This window comes from Cydia pomonella, chromosome 23 (assembly GCF_033807575.1).
Source record: "Cydia pomonella isolate Wapato2018A chromosome 23, ilCydPomo1, whole genome shotgun sequence".
Lineage (NCBI taxonomy): Eukaryota > Metazoa > Arthropoda > Insecta > Lepidoptera > Tortricidae > Cydia > Cydia pomonella.
In genome coordinates this window covers 8,538,367-8,564,212 of record NC_084725.1, presented here as the reverse complement: position 1 = coordinate 8,564,212, position 25,846 = coordinate 8,538,367, and the positions used below count along the sequence as shown (strand labels likewise).

The 25,846-nt window shown below is 35.9% G+C and overlaps 1 protein-coding gene across 1 annotated transcript in view; it reads left to right on the top strand.

Annotated features, from left to right (window-relative positions):
* Window positions 1–25,846, top strand: part of LOC133530592 (IQ motif and SEC7 domain-containing protein 1) — a 219,134-nt gene that overhangs the window by 16,293 nt on the left and 176,995 nt on the right. Inside the window, exon 2 of the mRNA XM_061868556.1 lies at window positions 16,978–17,000. The gene's annotated coding sequence lies outside the window, so the exon portion shown is untranslated. The remainder of the gene's footprint in view (window positions 1–16,977; window positions 17,001–25,846) is intronic.

Sequence of the window (25,846 nt, the reverse complement as noted above, 5' to 3'; positions counted from 1 at the left end):
GACTATCGGATATTTGAAATTATGACAGATTTCTGGGCCAATCCTAAGGGATTGGCCAATAAGGTAAGCCTTATTACTATTCCAAAACGATTCATTCAACCCCTCGAGTTGGCTTACCGGAACCACCTTAATGTAAACGGTAACTAACAGGCCAATTCGAACGTACACGGACATCAGAATGATATTTCAAACAAGTGATTTAGTTATCGTGCGTCTCGCCCGCGCCACTTCAGGACAAGAACGAGCGAAATGCACAATAACCAAATAACATGATTCACGTATCATTCTAATGTCAGTGTACGTTCGAATTGGTCTGTTATTACAAATAACCAACTCCATGGATCGCAGGGCGTAAACTTTGGTCTCAGTCAATTAATTAATTTCACAAACGGGTCAGACCTAGCTCCAAACTTATCTGGATCGGTATTTAATTATTTTCTCAACTTATTCAATCGTCAAGTAAATTTATTTAAGTCAACATGAACTGGGATGTTATAAATACAAGCAATTGGAGTTTTGTCAATCAATCACAGCTCGTTTAATTATATTTAAGTTTCAGAAATAATTTATTTTGTTTATCTAATAATAAACGATGTTATAAGTAATTATAACAAATGACATGGATCTAAAGGCAGATCAAGTCTCACTATCCACCAAAGCTTATAAAATTCATACTTGTATAGGTATGTACCTACATATGTACGATTGAACAGTGCTGTGAAAATTATAACCTAATTTAAAATAATATTTTCTTATCCGGTATTCCTCCTGTGCATGTTAATCTCAATCTACATGTTTATATTAGATTTTAATTCGCGCTTGCTGCCTTCAAATAGAATAAAATAAACGTTTACCTAAGGCGAAAGTGGACGACCGCGCTAAACGTACTTTATACTACTATATACTAGCTTAGTCCTCATTTTCCTCTTTGGATATTAAAAAAATATTTTTACACAATTCGATGTACGAGTATGAACCAAAGCAATGCTCCTACGTTTGATTTTTTTTCAGTTTTGTAAATTATAATAATAATTAGGAGCTGTTAGTTTTATTTATTTATTAAAGGATAATTATGACGGACGGAAGTCTGAAATGTCACCGTATTTAAGAATCAAGTAACTCAAAATGTAGTTTTTTCTTCGTAAGTGTGATGAAAACATTGTATGTATAACATATTTGTGTATTTATAGTGTAATTATTCATTTTATGGAACGTCCGCTAAACTAGCACAGCCAGCACAGGTCCGACGCTGACAGTGGTCACGGGCGTACTGGCGTACTGACGGTATTGCCGCGCAGGGTAACGTTTAGTTAGTAGACAAAATGATGAATTCATAATTATGAATGAAAATTTTAACGCATCGATAAACGGACAAGCAAAATCTTAGAATTACTTAAAAGCTATCGAATGAAGTAAATTTCATATGGATATTCGTCGTAGTACTTCTAAAATATCGAAAGAAACACAATTTTAAGCATATTTTCAAAGCAATAATCTATCGATAAAATATTGAGCCATCGTGTTTCTGACAAGCATAAGCATAGTTCAAGGACTGAAGTTATATATACTATAAAATGATCGATAAACTCCTTGTACAAGCCTGTAAATATCGATTTAAAAATAGTGCATTTTACTATACACCGCGCCTTAAGCTTTATAGCACGATATAAAATTGTACAAATGCCGGACTTATTTTTTTATGGAATTAGTTTTTACTCCTCTTATAATAATCAAAAAATCGAAGAAGACGACAGGCTGGCCGGGGGTCATCAAATGGCGGACCGCGGTCCTGATCCGGACCACCGACCACTATTTTGTGATGTACATTGACTTAATTATGAAAAAGAATATCATTTATTATCAGGCAAATAAGGCCCATAGATACATACCCCACAAGCTAACATGACATAGAATAATAAAAATCTTAAAAGCAAGAAATCATTTCGTCGACACAGTTTTCTGTTGCGTCGGATGTCGTGTAGGATTTGGTAGATTTCGGCAATAAGTCTAAGCTAGCGATAGTCGCGATGGTGTACTGCAGCAGCCGCGGCACGCGCACCACGAACGAGCCGAAGTGCACGTAATGGCGCAAACGCAGCTGGAACATTTACAGCTCGTAACGGATCTTCTTGCGAACATATTCCACCAGATCGTCAGCCATGGCGGAAACATGCAGCCGCGATACATAGGTACAGCGCCGTATTCGGGGTGGCAACTCTCAGGCCAGAAGCAACATCAATATCTGGCTCCGCAGTGCCTAACTGGCTCTAGTGAGGCGCTTGCTTGAACCCTTTCTCAGGGTTTTAAAGATGAAACGGACCGGTCACTTTATTTCAAAAACCGGATTCCTGAAGAAACTAATTGGTGACCCCTGCGTGTTGCTGTGGTTTATGTACAGTTTTACCTACACCAAATTGTAAACCAAATATTTTTCATAATATCAACATCAAGAGTGGAAAATAAGCGCTGGTGGTCTAGCGGAAAGAGCGTGCGACTTGCAATCCGGAGGTCACGAGTTCAAACCCGGGCACGTATCAATGAGTTTTTCGGAACTTATGTACGAAATATCATTTGATATTTACCAGTCGCTTTTCGGTGAAGGAAAACATAGTGAGGAAACCGGACTAATTCCAACAAGACCTAGTTTACCCTCTGGGTTGGAAGATCAGATGGGAGTCGCTTTTGTAAAAACTAGTGCCTATGCCAAATCTTAGGATTAGTTGCCAAGCTGAGCCCAGGCTGCCATGAGCCGTGGCAAAATTCAGGGACAACGCGAGGAAGAAGAAGAAGAGTGGAAAATAGGGATGTATGGTGAAGCGGTCGTCCTTATCCTTTTAAAACAACTGCACTATTATTATTCCTCCTACATAACTGCAGCTATAAACGCCAAGTGCCAATGACCTGCGTGAAATCCAATAAATTAGTGTGACTGATTTTAACGAAGCGCCAATATCGTAATGGTGTTTTCGGCAGCCTTTTCCCATCCATTGTTAGACTTTCCTCTTCAATCAGGCATTCAGAGCTCTCAATTGTTGTTTTGATTAAAATAGCGTAACCTCACTATTAATTGCCTCTTTTCAAAGACCTGATATTTTCGTCCTAATGAAGAGAAAGTTCTTTTAGTTTAGTAATTAAAACATCAAAGGCTTTGCAGTAGATTTTTTGCAACACTTTTCGTGGAAAATGGGCTCTAATAAGTTTACTACAATTATAAAATGCTAGGTTTTTTGAGTTCATATCAGGAGGAAGAGGATTATTTATACTTGCCCTTTTGAGATTATTAGATCTGGTCGGAAGTCATAGAAATAGATTTGAAGAATCCAGACGAATTACGAACATTAGGAAACTCCAGCTATAAGCTATCCGTTCATTTTTTTCAAATTTAAAGCATCGTTTCAGCGACTTCAAAGCCAAATAATTAAAAAACTTTATCCAATTCAACCGCTTAATCGAAATTGGATGAATAAACTCCGCGCATAATGTTTAATCCTCAATTATTTCGCGTACTTACTTCCTCAATTTATTAACTTATTAGCACTGGAAATAGCTTTTGTTTTCAAAGGTTTATTACATTGACCTTTATCCTATAAACATTAACTGTAATAGTGTTCAGCAAAAACAAGAACCTCACGGTTTTGTTTTCATTACGGCATTGTCATTGAAACCATTTGTGTTATATCATTTGACCGAGACTATGTGGGAACTGTTCTGTTGTACACTGTTTTACTTGTTATTGATTTTTCTTAATTTCCCGATTGTTCACTATACTGAGCAAAAAATCAAATTACTTAATTTCTTTGCGATAGTTAAAGAGACTCATTTCGCTTTGTCATATCTATACTCTGCGGATGGTCGTAATTTCGTAACAAATCCTTGCTCTATTTGACAGATATGTTTCTTACATTCTTTTTGAACGTTGTGATATGCAGTTTGCAGTGCTCCATCTATCCAACCTGCTACTACCATCATTCAGTAACAATGCTGTAGTGCACACGTGTGATAACTCTTATCGGGTTTTGGAACGCAATGCTTTGTTCGTGACATGCTAAAGTAAGGCATCTTTATCTTTCCATTCCCTTGCCAAAGTAGATGCGAGATTATAAGAACACAATTAACAGAGCAAAAGTTTGTATGGCATTTTCTAGGTTTACAAGCGTGACGAATTGACGTTGTCTATTTTTCTGAACTTCTTCGTTTTTAGGGTTCCGTAGCCAAATGGCATAAAACGGAACCCTTATAGTTTCGCCATGTCCGTCTGTCTGTCTGTCTGTCTGTCTGTTTGTCTGTCTTGTCTGTCTGTCTGTCTGTCTGTCCGAGGCTTTGCTCCGTGGTCGTTAGTGCTAGAAAGCTGAAATTTGGCATGGATATATAAATCAATAAAGCCGACAAAGTCGTACAATAAAATCTAAAAATTTTTTTTTTTTTAGGGTACCTCCCCTACACGTAAAGTGGGGGTGAAATTTTTTTTTCGCTTCAACCCTGGAGTGTGGGGTATCGTATAGGGGTTTAAAGAAACATTTTTTTTAAAAAGTGAATATATTCGGAGATAATCGCTCCGAAAGAAAAAAAAAAATGTGTCCCCCCCTCTAACTTTTGAACCATAGGTCCAAAAAATATGAAAAAAATCGTGGAAGTAGAGCTTAACAAAGACATTAAATGAAAACTATAGCAGACATGATCAGTTTAGCTGTTTTTGAGTTATCGCAAAAAGTTTTCCCTTCATAGTAAAAAGACTTACTTTAATTAGGTACTGATTATGCAAATTTGCCTATTTGTTTAACTCGGGTGAAGGTGAAAGGTACCGTTTCATCCCTTGGTTAACAATTTACTATAATTTAAGCTCCAGTTTAGCTTATTGTGACGGAAGAGTAACTACGGAACCCTACACTGAGCGTGGCCCGACATGCTCTTGGCCGGTTATTTTAGCATTAAATCAAGTTACGTACACGTATGTATGAGTATTGCGTGCATGCGAACATTGTTTTTAAAATAACGCGTGAGTCATTCGCGAATGAAAAACGTGTCTCTAGATAGCAGAAAATGTAAAAGGTAACTGGAATTTCAATGACTCGCTGTATATGTAATGACACTAATGACTAATGTCTAGTTGAAGTGTCACTTAGTGTCAAAACTGAAACGAAATTACCAGTTGTTAGTGCGTGTTTAAATAATAAAGAAGATTATGGTTTGTCAAAAGTGTCTAATTAGTAAAGAGACTTGTGAGAAATGAAGATCGACTAGCTAGATGAAAAAAAACAAAAACAATTTAAATTTGCAGACGGGAATGAGTTCATTTTGCTAAAAGTGTAAACTAAATGTGTATTTCAGCGCGATCAATATTAAATACAGTTTAATATGAACCCAGTTTAAATAAATCGCACACATAATTTAAAGCCTCGGAAAAAGCTAAAGGTAAACGTTTTCCGCCAGATAAACAGGCAATTAAAGCAACTACTCGTAATTATTCATTCCCGTCAACGGAAAACCCTTAATTTCTTCTAATTTTAAGATTTACTCCGAAATCTTCGTCATCTCGCGAAATCAAATCGGCTCTCCGCGTTGGTACGTCCATATTTAGAAGGCCCGCTCCCACAGAGGTTCTCTGGAGTTATCATTTCGTGAATATTCAGTCGGAACTTTGAAATAACACGTTCGGCGTTTGCTGATTTGTTGATCTTTTGACCTTGTGATTTTCCGTTTTGCTCGGTTTCACTTTTATCTTTTGTTGCTATCCGCTTTTTTTAATCGTCAGGATAACGATGTTATCCTTATCCAGTTCGTATAAATGCTGTTTTTTCGTACTTTGGAAGTTTTCGATTCTTTGTATGTTATTAAAAATACAGATTGTGCCAGAAATATTTTGTTTTTTTGGGATTATTCGTATACGTATATATGTAAGTTGTGTGATAAAGACCTGGAGATGGACTTAAGCAGTATAAAAATATAGACCTGTATATTTGGTAGAATAATAAAACGCAACACGTCGACAATGTTTTTCGTTACAGTTATTTCAGAAAGCTGTCCACTAAAATCTGTTTCATTTCTCTCAACTTTTGTTTGCCTTTCTCTGTCAACGGCAATTTACGAAATGTTTTCGTTAAAATAATGTCACGGAAATCGGAATCAATTCCCACAACAACCGTTTGTTTACAAACAAACTGCCGAGAACGTCGAGTCACAAAAACGCGCAATCTCTCGTAACTCACAGACACTTGACGTTCGAAAATAGAACACCTTACTGGGAGTTGTTATCGCTGTCTAATTCGGTGGCGGGCGTCGTGTGCGCATCAAAATCGGATGGTAGTTAAAAAGTCTTAACAGCCTACTTAGAAATGTATTTTGATTTAAAGGAAATTTGCTCTTGAGAACGCTACGGTTGTGGAGTCAACTCCATGCCAAGGCTTATATCAAAGATCAGAAGGTCAGATATGAGTGAACATTTTCTCCATGAAGTGAAAATAGGTTACCACTTCTGTTCACTGCCAGGCATTCCATAATTTTTTCTCGTACTTGTGGCTATCGGTATACATGAAGGAAACATACGAATATAACTTGTTTATAATTCAGTTGCAGTTAACGTTATTGGCTTATACTTTACGATCCTTGTTTGGTAAATCTGTTTCTTTATATCTTTCCCGAATATAAATTTCTAACTAGATCAATTTCAAAACGTACGTTGTATCCAGCGATGCAAGACATACAGGTCACCGAGTGTGTCACTTGTGCTGTTCCGCCTTTGGGAAAAAAATGCACTTGACAGATGAGTCATGGCCGCGCGGGCACTGCACCCAAATAGCTGTGATTCCTACCGCTTGAAAAGTTTTAGAACCAGAGCTATGATCACACACTGGGCTATAACCGCGAAAATCGAAGTTCGTCAATTGCGGGCATTTTTCTCTGTCCGTCTAATTACTTCTTAGTGAGAGTAAAAGAGAATTGAATTTCGGTTTTCGCGGTAGGCCCCCTAATGGGGATCCACGGTGCGGCGCTACTCTTATTACTCATATATAGCGATATCCCACTCGCACACCGGGGCGGCCTGCGGATCCGCATCCAATGTGAAGACAGCTTATAGGATATTTCACTTGTCAGAGAAATTAAATCAAAAGTCAAATCTACTTCTTTTTCAGAACTCTCAATACGATTAACCACTGTGGTCTATATATGAAATACATACATGTGACGCCACGGTCAAGTTTAATATTATTATTGAATTGTGTCATAATACTGTGACATACATTTATCCAATAATTTTTTAGTAACTTAATTTCGTGCATATAGTATGACAATTTATTTCAAAGACCTACAGTCAAAATCCCCATTACGCGTAATTGTTACAGATTGAGAGATCAGACTTATACTGGATGCGACAGACGAATACATACAATAAGTAATAGCAATATATTAGCTTTGATTTGGTTATGGGTGTATCGTGCGGTTGCATTTGGTGTACCGTTCATGTTTGGCTTCCGAATTTGAGATATGGATAACGTTTCGAGAGCTTTTATGATGTGTGAAAAGATGAGGCATTTTTCGAGGTCGTCTACGTCCGTAAAATAAATAATAAATTATCTGAATGTCTTGTGTTACGATTGTGATTTGTGATCGTGAAAAGTAAGCCAATTTATTATCGATTTAAAAGTTAGTTTATAAAAGTTATTTAGTATCAAGAAGAGAGTTGAGGTGAATTATTTCACAAACGGCTACGTAGCAGATCGCAAAAACTGTAGTGAATGAATGAGTGAATGTGATATTAAGCGCATGATATTGAAGCGAAGTACTTTTTCGTCAACCTTGCTGTCAGTTAAATAAAAATGTTACACTATTGTTTCAATTTCTCCCTGTCATTGCAAGGCATGGTTGTGTTCGTGACTTCAATTCGGGTCCGACACCAATAATGTTCAGCAAGGCTGATTTCATGTTTTAAGTTATAATAGAAGCTATAACAAACATTGTTTTGTTGATATCAGGTGTTGAGTGTCTGTGTTATTGATTTCGCTGTAGCTTATCGTCCGTAAAATAGGCCAGTTATTTTGTTATCTTTACAGTTTAATAGTAATCACATACTTGCGCTATCGAGTAATATACTGTGTCAAGAGTAAGTAGAAATAAATGCACAAATTCTATAAATTATAGCAATTTCCTTAGGGCCTGTTTCATAATGTCCATGTCAAGTTTTGTATAGGTAATTAACGAATAAATTAACTGCCTGATAAAACTTCATACAAAACCTAGCACTTTATCTACCAGTTAAGCTTATTTGATGATTGTGAAACACCAACTATGACTTCATTCGTCAGATTAGTGGCAAGTAGCTTATTCAGGACTTTACTTGGACATTTTGAAACAGGTCCATAAAATAGTGACAGAACAGTAATTACCTTGATTAATGTCTAGTAAAGTGCTTAACAATGTCTTACACTAATCTACTTCTAAAACCGTTTTATGTAATTGAAGTTCCCAGAACACCAAAGCATTTTACAATTTTCAACGATCCATTTTCTTTTCCACTTAGTGGAATAAAATGGGAGCCGATCAAGGTCTAGACGAGACGTCTTTATGCAAATCCTCCTTCGCAGTGCATTTTAACCCACACTTAACCATCAATCCATGTCCTCGGTATTGTATTATGTCCTTTAGAAACCGATATCACTACTCTTAATAAGGATCACATGGAGATAAATGAGATTCGTCACGATTGATACACTCTGAAAGACGTACGATAAATCAGATCTTTTTAAAAGCGGAAGCATCTATAGTTCGTGTCGTGTCATCCACGATGACGCGCAGATTTGTCAAATCAAACCTTTAAAATCATGACAATACGATTCAAGGCACGCGTCTTCGTGTATGTCACAATCTATACTGCCCAACAAATAGGGGTCAAGCCGGCCGGTTCTGTCTTAAGAATTTGATATGGTTTTCATCTTATTTTTGATACGACTTTGAGTCAGCGTGCGCCGCTGCAACAATCCGCGTTAGACGCTAACACTGATTGGTCGAAATGCCAACATGGAGCCTAGCCAAGATGACAATCGTTGATAGAAAGCGCCGACCGAAACATAAATGATGTATGGAAATACTTCACTGGCTCAGCGACCCGAAGTGGATCATGACCTCCGACACTAGAGCTCACCATTCGTTCCTATCCTGTGCGATCCGACGCCATTCAGCCTTGAATGTCGCAATGTCTCTCTGGACCTTGTCGATCCATCAGTACCTAGGCCCTCCGACCGGACATCTTCCAGTTGGTCGCCCCAGATAAGCTCTCTTGGCCGCACGATCCTCTCCACATGGCTGAGCCAGCAAAGCCTTGCTCTCGCCGATGATGTTGGGGTCGCCCACCAGTTCTTCCACCTCCAAGTTCCTTCTTATTCTCCGAGAGCCATCTTCTCGTCTTGTAGGGGCTAAAATCGTTCTAAAGATTTTTCACTCTGCCACTAAGAACTTGTTTTCCTCCTTCAGGGTCCATCGTCCAAGCTTCGCATCCATATACAAAGATGTTTTTCATAGCATCTACCTTTTTTCTTTTCTTTCAGCTTTTGTCATGTATGGTTGTCATCTTGGCCTGGCTAAGGCCAGAGGTCATCTCATAAGGTATCTGGCTTGCACGTGAGATGCCTGATGTCACGACTTAAGGTCATATCAAAACCTTCAGAATTGTTACCACACAATCGGGTTCAAGGAATCCTATTTATCAGAAGAACAGACGTGTAAAAACGACACCTATAAAATGGTTTATGGTGAGATCATTCCTTTGATGTCAACTGAGCTTTTGAAGCTGAGAGTGGTTCCGAAATCGAAAGCGTGAAATTGTTAACTTTGTGATGACTTGATGAGATAACTGTTACTACCTAACCTTTGGGCTTACGAGTAAGATGTGTTGTGATGAAGTTTATTTTTCTTGTTGCTGTGTTATAAATGTTATAATGTGGAAAAAGAATTTTGGGACGCAAAATTATGTCGGTATTGAGTTTAAATGTAATACTAAATATTTTTACTCTAAGCTCTATTTTGTTTCCATTTCAGGCATTTATTTGTAAATGAGTTTAATTTTAATTACACATTGTATTCCTGATCGCGATAAAGTATATAAATCTACACGCGTGTTAGATGCTGTTTGGACCTGAGTTTTAAGTTTATTAGTTTGCTCTTAAGCAAATATTTAAATTATATTTCGAGACACTACTTAAATGTCTTAAATTGAATTAAATTGGCTAACAGCAGTTCTACACCGTCAAACCGTCATGTGTTCTAGAGATTATACCTTCCAAATTGTCCGTAATAACTAACCGTCAGTTCACTACCAAAACTACTAATCAAAGCAGACAAAACCTCCATGTGAGCAATCGCCGAAATAAACTAGCTAATAAATCGTGCCCTAATCCGGCAATCTGACCATGGCCCCGGCTGTTTAGGGATTTGCTGCACCCTGTGTGGTTGGCCTTAAGCCCTGCAGACGGGCCCCATTCATTACGATTATGTTTTATTTTTGAACTTGCCTTAAAAAAGAGATTATGAGTATATATTTTGGAATGGCGAGACGTCAAAATAAGTAATTATTAATTAATTAATTACTATCTGTACTATATTGTATACTTACATGTAAGTAACTCTGTCTGTCTGTTACGTTTTCACGCTTAAATCGCTGAAGCGATATGAAGATAATTTGAGGCCCAGGGAAGGACATCCTTATGTCCTACCCTTACCTAACTACCTTTACTTATCAATCATCATCATCATCATTCTACGCAGCACACAGACTTAGTCACGGGAAAAGCTAGTAATTTTATAAATGCCATTATAACTCTGTTTGTCTGGTCCCTCTTCACGCTTAAACTGCTGCACCGATTTGAATGAAATTTGATACATAGATAGTTTGAGGCCCAGGAAAGAACATATGATAAGTCTTTATCAGTCGTCATCATACCACGCAGACGGAGTCTCAGGCAGAAGCTGCTCATAAATATAGCTATACTACCTACGCTTTGAGTACTTATGGTAAAACCTATAAAACATATATAGAAAAAATATATAACTTACAAATAAGATTATTGAAGACACTTGTACCTAAGCATATCAAAAAGAAATACGAAACAGAATATGCACAACTTTTCAAATACTGTAATGTACTTCCGGTTCAAAATAAGTGTAAACTAGCCATACTAACTGAAGAATATCACTATGTTACTAAACTAAAAGTAAACAAAAGATGTACAAAACTAAGAAGTCTACAGAGACAAAACAAATATTGTAAACCCAAATATAATAACATATATGGCACTAGGCTGTATACATATATATTACCTAAAATATTAAACGATTTGCCAGAAGATGTTCGTGTAAAGTACTTAAATGGTAAACATATAAAAAATGTAATTAAAACGCACTTATTGAAATCAAACGACACAAGCTACTTATACTAAGAATCCTACAATGTTTTCTTTTTTTTTAGATTAGACATAAGACATTAATATATGTATTGTTCTCTGAACTCCCCATCGGCACACAAACCTCCTCAAGGTTTTGCCTACGATGGGTCTTGTATTAAATTCTAGACTGTAAATTGTTTGTTTATTCAATAAATTAAAAAAAAAAAAAAAAAAAAACCTGAAGCAGAACCATCATTGCTGTTTCATGCTGTACAAGACGAAAACTAATTGGTTTACTCATACGCTTAAAAAACTACGTTCCGCTAAGTCAAAGAATTTAATTTCAGTACCATTTCGTACCTTGTCACCGTGACAGTCAATATGAAAGTCGGACTTCATACTATTGTCACTGTCACAAGGTACGAAATAGTGCCGGAATTAAATTCCTTGACCGTACATCGAAGTCCATAAAAGCGCTCTTCATTAATTTTCGAAACACTATGTTATGACAGGTTACGTTACATTACTGCGGCAGCGGTACCATAAACAACGATACGACAAATAAGAAAACGCTGCTAAATCCGGCCTACTTATCTTATAAGTCACCTGTTTCGAAAACTTCTCATCAGTTTTATAAATAACTTAGTAGATCAGGTTACAGAATAAAATGGCCGTTTCCGATTTCCGTTCACCTCATGATTACTAGTAATGCTGTAAATGATAAGTACGTATAATAGGGCGTCATTGACAGACCGGTTAGCCTGCTGCCCCTGTCATAAGCTTAGTCTTTTAATTAAAGACGGACAATTTAACAATCAATATTTCTGATTTACGGTTTTTTAGCAATAGAAAGAAAGTACATTTTGACGTGTCTATTTATTGAAAAACACTTTTGAAGAATAAGTCACGGCAAATATGAAAGAATTATGATTCATATACGATCATTTATATTATTTTGCTTCCATAAGTAATTGTTACTGATTTTTAAAAAGCGTTTTTAAATAATTATATTATGTAATTATTTACCTTTTTTCTAATGCTAAAAAAACGAATTATAGTTAATAGGCCCTAAATGTGATCCTTTCGGAACTCCCGAAGTGATCATCCTTGCATCCTGCATTGTTTGATAAGACTGGATTTATCCTGAAAGTTATTTTGATTGACCATGCATGTACCTATTTAGGATTTTTTGTAAATTGTGTTTAGGAGACAATAATGATCCGTTTAATTATAAGATACCTTGGTGATGAATAACAAATATTCGGAGTTTAAATGTAGACGAGTTGCAAAGCTAAATAAATAATGTATTTCATAATATGACTTGAGCAAAATTTGGCTCAAAGTGGAAAATGTTTCTGAAATTGCTAACCCGTCGGGAATATAATCCACAGAAATGGACGTAGATTACAAATTTCATTGGAATACCTTGCAGATTTTAATTCTCAAAGTGTTTCGAGATATCTGATGCTGTCTTCTACAACCGTTTGATGTAAAATTAGCATACATTTCTCCACGCCCGCATACGAGGCACGATTTACAATTTAGTCCCACGGTATTTGAATAAAAGTTGCATTTATTTGGTACATTTACTGTGTTTTCACGTAGACAAGCTGTTACTGCTGATTTTTGCACATCACGTGCGTCTCAGATTTCAGTAGAAAAACACCTATTTTTTAGTATAGTTAGCGGTACTTCGTGACTTGAATGTTCTTTTTATTTAACGAAAATTGACTATTACTGTAAAATATATCGAAAGTATTAAATCGGAAAATAAAAATATGTAAAAGGGGCTTTTAAATAATATCATGTCACAAGCTATCTACTAATCATAAACTCAGTAGGCAGAAAATTGCTCTTTTTTTTAGATTTGCTACTTACGCACGCTTTTTGAAAAATATATTAAACGGTTTCAGCAGATTTGGTCTTTTTAATTTTATTTTTGTCGTTTTTCGAGTATAGAATGTAAAGTTATCTTGCTTTAACACATGTGTAATTTAGGAGCATCTGTTGTTAAAATTTTAGAGGCGTTGAACCGTCTTAGATGAGGGACTAAAATGATGTATGATTCTGATGAGATTTGGGTGAAACCAGACTTTTGCTCTCATTAGTCAAGCAAGATTACTGGAGATTTAGTTCTACGAGCATAAATCATTGTGATAAATGTTTCAACTCTCCCTCCTTTATCATATTTACGACTGAAAGTACTAGTAAGAAAAAATACTTTAAATTCTTAAGTATACTTTGTTCTAGAGCATTAACCCCAGTAGACTCGTATGTGCTCCTAGGATGTGCTTCCGTGACTATTATATACATTTAGCACGGATTGTCAGTCTTGTGACTTGTATGTTAATTTAAACTTGATCACATGGTTGAACAGATTTAAAAGGCAGTAAAGTACAACAGGAATTCGTATTACCAGACGCTTGGGTCATATCAGTGTGACAGTGATACATATGTACGTGCTACGAATTCTGCAACTATTTATGGCATTCAATAAAGACAGAGACATCTGAGAAAAGAGAAGGCTTTGCTTAAATGGCATTGAGGTAATATTTAATTGCTGAAAGTCGCGTCTGTATATAGTTGTTTCTGCTACGTTCTTGATTATGAACTGGCTTGCGGTCTTACTACTTACTAAAATATTACTTATACAGCTCCATCAGATTATGACAATTTGAAATAAAAAAATATTTGCCAATGTTGAAGAAAGCGTTTTCGTGTTCAGCCACTCATTGCTCCGACTTTAAGCTGCGTTTATATCTAACCCTACTTTACGTACAGCTAAAGACAGTACCATAAACTGCTGCAAAAGAGTAACTACATCGCAAGTATCGCAACGGACCATTATTGGAATTGTCCCTCCCAGTATCAGAAGATAGAGTGCTGCTTTTTACGACGGCATTTACGAGGTCTTGTGACAGCATATTTATTGACGGTTGGTTTATTGCTTCGAACAGACATGTGCTTGGGTTCAGGGAACACATCTGAGCCGGGTGTAATGCTTCGTACGTTCTGTACAAATTGAAAGTGGCTCGTCGCATAATAATTAAGTTTTATGGTTATATAGAAATGTAAGTGTTAGAACCCTCGTACACAACTATTTTTTTGCAGCGGAGCACGCTGTAGTCTTGGTTTAGCATCCGTATTGAATATCTCATCTTTAGAAGAAGTCAGTTTTGTTTAGATCCGCTTTACTCCCCACAATAATTGGGTTGAGTGCAATCTGTTCGACTGTGACCCCGTATACCAAATTTTAAATAGGTTCAGACGTTTCGACATGATTAAGGAACGTTTAAATATTGAAACCTTCACATTTATATCATTATTAGTAGTAGGTACTAGGTGTATGCCCTGGAAATGTTCTTTTTACGCAGATAAGCGAATAACTAAGGGCAGTAAGGGCCCTTTCATTTAATGTTATATCATTTAGCTAGCTGATGCATTGCTATTGTTTACTAGATCCGATAATGTCATGCATATGATTATGAACTCGATTGTATCATACTCAACACATGTTGAAATTTGAATGTGAATATTATGTTATTATTATTACTCGTAAGATTACAAAACCGGGTTCGATAAAAATCATCCTTTGACTGCAGGTAGTTAAGTCGGAAATAATAAAATATACACAATACAAGTATCGTCTGGCCCGTGTCTAATGTTTTCTGTCATTGGTTTTAAATGAAACCAAACAGTGCAGTCACATATCTTAGTTTTCTCGTTCAAAATATCCAACAAAACCAATTGTACTCCAGTGTAGAACAACTTTGAAACCATTCTCAAAATCACACAAAAACTAATGAGAGAACTTTACCAATTGGCACAAAAACAAATAGTGCTGGTAATTGTTTCTGGCAGACAGTTTTTATCTCTTAAATTATGTAAAACCTGATCTAACTTAGTGCATGGAAGGGTGGGACTTCTATTGTACTGTGAATGCGAGAATAACTTGAGTTTAATAACATGGCTGTGTCTTTTGACATTGTTACATTTGTGTTTTGGTCATGGTTGGATCTCTGAATTGTTCGACTTTTCATCAACTGCTTTTTAATGGTCTTAAAACAAACTGTTAGTGACCTTGAAGTTTATATAACGTTCAAAAATTTGCACGACAAAATTGAAGCAGGGCCAAGATGGGCTTTTCCACGGCTAAGAAGATTTTACACGTTATATTGTACACTTTGATTCATATGTCGATTTTTATTAATTGTGGTAGGGTATTGTTACTACACCACGGTTTCAAGTATTTACTCCACTACTCCAATTAAATTCGAGTGCCCAAAATTTTCGCCGCTCTATCGATCCAAGCAATGCACTCCCTGCATTGCTTGCAGTAATTTATTGAAATGTCTTTCCGCCCCATTTAAAATGAACTTTATTTGCCATTACGCAGCGTTTCTTTTGCCGTTATCCTTTTTATTTTAGGGGACAGCAAGGGGTTTGGCCCCACGTGTTACATGCATTATTGCGTGATCTGTATTTTTTTCGTCTGCATGGTTGCATTCAACTTGTTCTGCTACTATTGTTCTGCATCCAAATTGTTTGGATACGATCGTTTCTATTATAGTTACTAAATTAGAACCTGTTTTATCTGTTGGAGCATCAAGATATTGATCTTTACGTTGTTCGTAGCATCTGCTTTTAATATTGGGATCATGACGAAATGATAAGTATACGATATTAAAGTATGTGCTTGTGATTTATATGCATTAGTAAATAATTATTTAATTATGTGTTATTTTAAGCAACCTGCGGAAAGTGTAGTATAAACTACAGTGTCATAGATATATATTTCATTATAGATTAAAACATGCGCGCAATTTCTTATGTCGCATTTAAACATACTGCATCAGGCCGAATCGACCCGTTGCCGCAGCGAACGTGTTAATAAATAATCAGTAGTATAACTATGCAATTTTAACAAATTAAGCACGAAATTATTTTGTGCGTTTCGTTCTTCAAATCAAATCCTGGAGTATCATATTTTTTATGCTTTACAAGTTTAAATTTATTACGACCCTTCTAGTTTCCAATGTTCATGTGACAATCATCTGCAACTCTCAGGTCAACTAGATTAAGCTAACTTGATGTAGTGTTCAGAACACAATCAAGCTTTGAAAACCTTTGTCAGATGCTATTGGGATTCAAATGATTGTTTAAGTTCAGTGTAATGTATCTTGGTTTCTCCTGGTCAACAAGAACAAGTATGTTTACGAGAGTCGAAGTCAAGACTCCCTAAATCACAATACTAGAACCATGTATCATAAATTCATAACGTAAAAGGCAAGAAGCTGGAATCTTTAGTTTAACTGCAAAACTAAAAATTCTAGCTTTTGTTACAGTTCGTTCAGCTTTTTACATTAGCTAGTCTTTGGTGTACTCAATAACTTACATCCTTGACTCAGTTAACTAAAATAAATCTTGGGCTCCAACTAGAGTGCACGAATTTCCTCGGATGGGATGTTGTAATTTTCTCAATTTTTCACCCGGTTTTAGGGGTCGAATCGACTTGTCACATAAAAGTGTATGCCATGATGATTATATCATAACTTGTTTAATGCTTTTTTTGCAAAGCGTTACTAATTGTATGTTTTGGTCACAGGAAATGCAGTTGGTGTTTTCTGGGTAAGTTTATATTATATAATTATGTGTAACTACCGACTTTCCTAAAGTCTTTATGCCTACATGTTACGATAATAAATAACATTAAATCCCAGCACAAGTATTTTTAGCTGCAATTAAAATCTCATTGAAATCGAAGCTTAAGAGAATACTTCTAATTATAATCTCCTGCCTTTTAATCTTTAAAATGTTTTCGCTACAGTTTCCTTTGAAATTGTAATACAGTTTTGTTAGGAATTTTAAATAAACAAAGTGCGGATGAACCGTCGCGTGGTTTGAATCCTTGAAAATTTAAAGTATACTTTACTTTTTCTTTTTCTTGATAACTTTACCACTTCGTAAGTGTTTTGTTATTCAAAGTTTTCTAAATTCAGTACCCCACTAGGGGTACTAAAATTTACACTACACGCTATCGACTAAATTTACACTAGTAAATTTAGTCGATAGCGAAACGTGACGTACGCGTTTGCGTTAAGTCTCGTTTTGTATGGGTTTTTGAACAGCGCGCCAAGCGGGACGTTTTGGAAAGTCAAAAATCTCATACAAAATGACACTTAACGCAAACGCGTACGTCACGTTTCGCTGTCGAAAATATTTACACTAGGGGTATTGAGCTAAATATTTAACTGAAACATGAAATTTCCAGCAGTGTCGCTTACCTAATGGTGTTCTTTGAAATCTACTAAAATTGTTAAAAAGCCAATTATTAGTATTTTAAAACCAAGCCAAATACGTGACCAAACGCTTATAGTGCTCATCATTATCACATAAATAAAACCGCAATAAAAATAAGTTTAAAGCAAGCTTAAGATTTAATCTTAGTAAAAAAATATTAAGTTTTTAGCGAATTTAAAACTCATTAATAATAAACTTGAATCGACCGGGATATGGACCGTGATTACCTTTTGTGTTGTTTTCGAATTTTTGATATTACGACGCAGTTACATGCATCTTGTACACGGGTAATCACGGTCCATATCCCGGTTGATTTAAGTCTAATGAAACTAACCATGAATCATTCAAAACTGTTATTAATAATAAGTTTTACCATACATTCCATACAACTTATCATTGCCACTTACGGTGTGAGACTAGCTTACTTAATTCCCTGTGGGCAAGCCATGATCAAATCTTATTCCTAGCGTCTGCTGAATATTAAAAGAACGATTCAGGTAAGCTTCCAGACAACGCTACTGGTAAGTTTTTAAACTACGAAGTTACAAATTCTATTTACGAGTAGTTAGTAGGTATACTAAGGGAATAGGGCAGGGTAGGGGAAAAGGTGCTTCGTAGTGATACTTGTATCTGTATCTACGTCTAATATAGGGCAATTCTGCCGGATTATGATTTAGTGCTGGGCCGAGCTAACTTTCCCGGACTTTAACGTAAATTCGACGTTTATAATGCCACCTCCTCACGCTGTTCTGTCAAGGTCGGTGCAAATTTATCTTAAATAAAAAAAAAACTTTTACACTGAGACCATTTTCTCCGACAAAGACACAAAATTTAATGAATTCAGTTTTGCTGTGTAATCGGTAAATAGATGTAATTACCTAGTTTATATTTTATTCATTTTCAACAATTCCAACTAAACCTTTTTGACCTGCTCGAGACCTATTCCTTTAAAATTGTTATCCAAATCACTTATCTAACTGTTGTTCTTAAGAATACAATACTATTACAAGCCTATTGATTGTTAAACTTTTTCTAAGCTCCTGCTATTTTCTAGTCCATTGAGCCTGAACGGCTCTCGTCTAGGAAATCGACAGCTCTTATAAAAACACTAACACTAGACTAGATGCTGCGGGCGATTTATTGTGAAACTTTAGATAGATCTTGTTTTTGTTTAAACTGGAAGTAGCAAGCTATTATGGCTTTGATTGTTGTTTTGTGAGATGATTCGAAAAATATTTTTATCGGTCGAGATTTCAATTTTGGTTGCTTATAATGTACTAAAAGTAACAGAAAGTGATGGTTGACGACGATCCAGAAGATCTTGAAATCGGATAAGATGACAACCGTGCCTCAAAATAGAACACTGGAAAAGACTGACATGAAGAGCCAACCTCAGATGATAGGATTGGACAAGAAGACGTAAGAAAATTTTATGTAAAGATAGTTACATTTTGTATTCATAATGCTAAATATCAGTATTTAGCATAAGACTTCCAAATGCAGATTGTAGACGTACGAGTGCTATAGCATTTGCTGACATAATAAGACAATATGCACCATCAGGCCCCTTATCAGTGTGTATTAATATTATAATTCGACTAACCAAGAAGAGTTTTTTTAAAACATGTCATTAAAACTCAGTCTAACCAAAGTAAAATCAGTCAAAATGGGGTCTAGACAAAGAGGTTACCGAGGCAACATCCGATAAAAAGTATGCTTCTAACAAAGTTAACTACAGTCCCCTCTGGTGGGCTAATGAAATCCGGCGTATCAAACAATGTGTAGCAATTAACGGGCCCACAATTGATGGTCTCAGTGATTTTGAAGCCAAAGCAAGATTAACGACAGTTTAAGTGGTTAACAAGAAGTTCGTTCCTAATGTAAAATGACGTTCTTATTATAGTAAGTTCGACTTACTATAATAGGCTAGTTAGGAAGAGTTAGTTAAACACATCTTTAGAAATATTATTGTATCTTTTTTTTATAAGAAAGTACTACCATAAGTACTTTTAAATAACGCCAACCAAAGGTAGGTAAAATTGATATTGACAGTAACTGCCCCAAAGAAATAAAACTATCTAATACTATTGCGTACTAAAAAAGTTATATTACAAAAGTAAGTACAGTCAAAGAATTTAATTAGGACCCATTTCGTACCTTGTCACAGTGACAATAGTATGAGGTCTCTAGCGAGTTACATGTTGTTTGTCACTGTGACAAGGTACGAAATGGTACTGAAATTAAATTCCTTGACCGTACAAAGGTGGAGCTTAGCTTTAAGAACCCCTATGGTCAAATGAGAAATATATATCTTGAATTTTATAATTGGTTGCGTCCGTTTATCCAGAAGGGGATATGTTGTAGTGTACTATTATTGCATTAATGGAATCTCCGATGATGTGGTCGCGATCATCATCATATAACTGAGGAGGGATCCCGAATTAATGGCTTAGAATAGTTAGAATTACGCAGAAAACCGAGACAAATTGTCCATATATCATAACAGTGTTTCCATTTACTTACCTATTAATATCAGCAGTAGCATATACCGTACCTAAACATCAGGACTTCGGCTTAAAAGCTAAAATTTTCTTTGAATTTAGATTAAATTAAAAGCAACTTTATGTTTAAAGTTTGCTCCATAAAGTTCACGCTTCCGTTTTCTTCGTTACTAAAGATAATAAACCTGTTGTTGAGGTACAATGTAAGCACTTTAACACTTTAACTTCTAAAGAGTTAAATTTCACGGATAAAAGTTTCTCTATGAACACTTAGGAAAATGATGGGAATTTTTTAAATAGTAACACGCAATTGAATCAAATTGTTCCGTGTAATGGACATTTCTTTTGTTATTCTCTGATTTGAAAAACTTTAAAATGATAATAATCTGTACCTATCCAAATTAAAACATGAAGAAAAAAAAAATGTATTACATGGTTTGTTTCAAAAACAGCGATCGCAGTCTTCTCCTTTTCGACTTCCATTACGTTGAAATTTTGTTTGATGTTAATTCCAACTAATTTGCTTGACGTTGGCACAAGTAAAATAATTAAATAGCTTTCACAAGGTAATTCTTTAATTATACACCCACGAAACTCGAACACCTCCAAAATTACTCCCCTGAGGCTAAATGTCTACCCTAGGGCCACCTATATCTATGTATTAGTATCGCAAAATGTATTAATAGGTATAAAACGACCCTTCAATATGAGTCATGCTTTAACTTAGGGGGATGCACGGAAGTGAAGTTTTTAGGTTTTATCGACTGAATTTTGATTTTATTTCAATGTCTGCCACGTATTATTTTTACTCACTGACGAAGAAGAGCGTAAATGGGTAGTATGGTTTTTGTTTCCCCGATGTAAAAGAAACCGCTGAAAACTGATTTCAGTTATGGCAAATTTACATATTAAGCTATAATTTAATCAGCAATAAATACACGTTTATTCACCTTTTTCACTAAATGCTGAATTTCCCCAATAAATACTTTGTCGGCAATTATTTGAACAAAACTACAAAAGGGCGCTGCCACAAAAGTTTCTCAGTCGGATTCGTTTACAAATTTTCTGCATAGTCTACATAAAACTTCTTGCTAAAAAGGACGTCTGCGGTCATTTTATAAACGCGTAAAACCTTTCATACTAGATGCATATCAGTACAAATATATTCGCTACTACTTGCTTGTACAGTCAGCATCAAAAGAAGAGAATAGTCGTACTTTTCCAAATACTTAAACTTTATTGATGATAAAAATAGCATACCTTCAGATTCACAGCGCAGGCTTCGTCATCTTACAGAAAGCTCATAAAAAATGAGTGAGTGTGGTGAGTGAAGGTTTGTTTTATTTCCAAATAGAGATACATATACATTTTTGTTAAGCCATTAGCAAATTTAACTTTTGGCGCGTAGTCTGATCCGCTACTTTCGATGCTGACTGAATGTTTTAGTTACTGGTTATAAGCCTTTATGAAACGGTCCCCTAGAATCAAGCTCTAAACGGAAATGTGAAAAATAAGAGTTCATTACAGTCGTTAAATTTATAAAACGAGCGCCGTTTAGGAACAATGGGTTTTTAGTCACGCCTTACAAACTGTAAAGCAGCCAGTTGGGAATACAATCCTTATGTAAGGAACACTACTCCTTATGTTAGATGCACTAAAACTTGATTGTACAATTTACGAACACGATGTACAAAATCGTATCCGGGAAAGCACATATTGCTGAGATTCAAACCCTCGCAGACAGAGGAACAAACTAGCATTGAAACCAATTCTGTTTTACCATTTGATAAGATTTTGGTCTTATTTTGATAGAACTTTGAGTCATATCCTCAGGCATCTCACGCGCACCAATAAGTGCAATCGTGATGCCTTATAAGAAGACTCCTACATTTCGTGAGAACCAATCAGCGTCAGCGACTTGCCCTTATTAGTGCAGCGACGCTCGCTGACTCAAGGTAGAATCAAAATAGGATGTTAACCATATTAAATTCTTAACCAGAATCGGCTTCAAGGATACGCGAGATGACGTCATCGCCAGACGTGGAACCCCAAACTCAGTGTAATTAAATTCAATTAATGGTGAAAATACGTGTAGGGACGTGTATGGGGAGGATAATGAGTTAACTGGAAGCAATACAATAATTAGATAGAAAACAAATATTGTTTCGGTAAACTTTCGACTAAAATCGAATTTGTGGGAGTTAAGATAATTTGTTTTGAAAATTATACTCTCATCACATGTGTATGTACATTAATCAGTGTACATGTGTATGCTAGTTTGTATGTTTACAGTATTACGTAAATATAAATAGGCATTTAAACGTAGATTTAACATAGTCATCGTTATCGTAACCGCCCCTGCCCCAGACACGCGTTTTATCATACAAGAAGTCTACTTCCCACGACTATTTCTTCACCGACATTTTAAAGTTAAACAAAAACTTAAAATAAATAAAAACTCATTGCTGTCAACGATGACATTATAAGCATAAGTTAATGTCTCTCCTATAGCATAGGCAAATCTAAGGACACCTCTTTCTCTCTTTTCTTATTTTTCTTCACAGTAGCATCATCATTCACCACTTACAACGTCCTACAACTACGAGAAACGCATTACTTCCTTTTCCGACATTCGGATAAATATTCGTATATGCTCACGAATAGAGAATTCGTTTCCTCAATTACTACAGCACCTGTACACAATATTGGCAATATCCCGGGCTCGTCATTTCGATTATTCAAATGCTTTTTTATGTACAGAGGGAGTGAGGGTAGGTCGGGGTCTTTGACAAATAGCCTACACAGGCCTTGGATTCCCTTTGGTCTCACAAACGCACCCGAGTCGACAAACCATGGTATGACCTTTAGATCCGTAAAAAGTATGCATAATCGTGGAATACTTTTATACTGGTCCAAACACTGCCCTTGGAATACGCCTGGGGGCTTTATATGAGCTTGGCGTGTCGAAACTGTGGGGGTCGTGACTTGTAGCCTGAGTAGTATGTGGATTTTACTTGTAAAGGGACTTTATTGATATTACTTCGTCGTATTATTAGATGGGTCGGCTACCTGGGTTGTGCGGGGTAATCAAGTTGCGATAAACGTGGCCGAAGTTTGGTAGTGACATTTTCTATATCAGCAAATATTGTAAATATGTATTCCTTAGCTAAAGCAGATAGGGACCTTTTGACAAATCCTTTTTTATTGATATCTTCTAGTATTAGGTCTTACTGATAATAGGTATGTATTACATAATAGAGTCATTGTTGTGTACATATAAGACACAGGTGGCTGAATAATATTTCTCTATGTTGTCCTACTTGCGTATGGTGTGGATGAGACCCAAGCGACTGAAAAATAACTTATGCGTTAGAGGAGCGACCTTCACTGTTTTTAAATAGTGAACTTTTATAACAAAGCATACTAAAGGCTTACCTCTCTACTCTACAACCTATTTCAATACATTTTTATCAAGCTCGACGTAGTAAATACTATTTACGATGTTTATTCTACCCAGCTAAACAATACCAGCTCTGTCGCGTAGTAACCTTCCTGCGTTCACGGCCCTACCTACTTAGAAGTAGACGCTTTTCCATTAACGCGAATCTAATGCACAACTGAATAACGACTTTAAGCACGTAATTCACAGCTCATTTTTCCTTGTCATTCATCAGCAATCACGGATATTAAGTAGACAAATTGATTTGAGCTCTATTAGAATGGTATTAAGGTTGGTTATTGTGTTGGTTATAATGGGAAATTGCTTTAGGTGCGCCCTGCAGCCCCACGTTGGGCGCCACAGTTATGAGGTGTCCTGGGACAATTTATGAACGTTGAATGTTTGTTAACACTTCCTTAGTTAAAGAGCTCCTCCAATCCGCTGATACAGTTTATTTATAAAATACATAGATAATAATAAATACGAGGAAAATTTTGAGTGGATGAAATCAATGGATATCAGTTACACCTTCACATAAAAACTAAGCTTAAGCCTCAAGGACTTATCTGATATTGGATAGTACAGTACAATTTCATATGTGAATAAATATATTAAGAATATAGAATATATTAAAAATAAGAATATCTTGCCTTAACTAATTAACATAAAGAAGAAAAGTGTATTTTAATAATCTCGACTGGCCTGTGGGTATAAAATTGTGAGTAAAATCTAGGCCATATTAGTATATTTCAGGAAACCTGTAGTATTTAGAAATCAATTTCACTGCTTAGATAAGAAATTGTCAATTGTATTTGGTTAACCAATTTGTTTATCTCTGGACATACAGTTCATTGTTCATTGGATACGCGTATTCAGGGCTACGCAATAAACATGTGAAAAATCGATGGTACTGATTTATATTATAGACATCAGTATCAACGATCTCTCGATGTTTATATCACAGACCCACGATACACATTCGAAAAGATAAGTGTAATTCTTATTGTATCATGCTACTAATATACTAATATGAAAAACATGCAATTTCCACAAATGGTTTGACGTAACGTCGGGAAACAGGACGGGGTAATTAGGGCCAGCGTTATCGTCACGTTCGCCATTTTAATTGATGTTTGTTATCATGCTATTTTTACTTATTCACAATATTCACATACATATGTAAAATATTATGCGTTTTGTATGCAAGTAGACATACAGGCCGATTGCGGATAAGCGGTGACCGTTCGTTCGGTATGGAGGCATGCAACTTCAAGGATGCCACATGCGTGGTGCCGATTTTGAATAACCTGTACACTGTTTATGAAGATCCCTATACTGTAGTTTCTTGAGGAAAAAATCGGCAAGGTCTTCAATATCGCCTTCCTTTTGCGGAATGTTTTCTGGCAATGTGATTGTGGAATAGGATCAGTGCCAAGGGACTACACTTCGTAACGTATAAATGTTTTCAAAGAGTCCATATAGATTACACTAAATAGTGAACTTTTTATTACCAGGCCGGCCCAATGTTATGTTTTCACCAATGCAGTATAAAAAAAAAAACAATCTTTTCAGTGTTTAAGATTCTGGATTCAGCTTTAAGTTTCTTCCTTACGGTCTTTTAAACTTAAATCGGGATCGTATCTCAGTCAATAGAATCGCAAGGCTGCGAATGACACTTTGAGCTAAAAGTATTTCACATTGCGACATTTTTCTCCAGTCGTTTTCCGATATGCAGTTCCCTATTATGTAATGGAAATCTGTGTTAGTATATTTATTATTTACTGATACGATCGAGTATAATGGCTATATTGTTTCACCGCTTGCACTGAATGATTACTGATAGTTGTGTCCGGATTTATCAAACCGCACTTTAGTAAATGAAAACAGTTTTGAGAATTATTAATAGTTAATAGCAGTGAGTGAGAGTTTGATATCTATGACTATCATGTTGATTTATGTTATGCAGCGAAAACTCCTGTTTGGCTGCATAACATAAATCAACATCAAAAACTCCCTAGCTATGGTAATTTTTCTGGTTATTGTTATGTCTACTGTGTATTAAAAAGTCAATAAAAAAATGTGACAATGCCAATTTTGTGATGGGAAGAACCCGGAGAACACGGCATAACGAGAAGAAATAGATATTTTATTCGTAAGAAAGTAATCTAAAAGCAACCTTCTTAGCACTAATGGAATTCTGAATGCTTCCGTCACTTAAAAATACATGCAGTTGG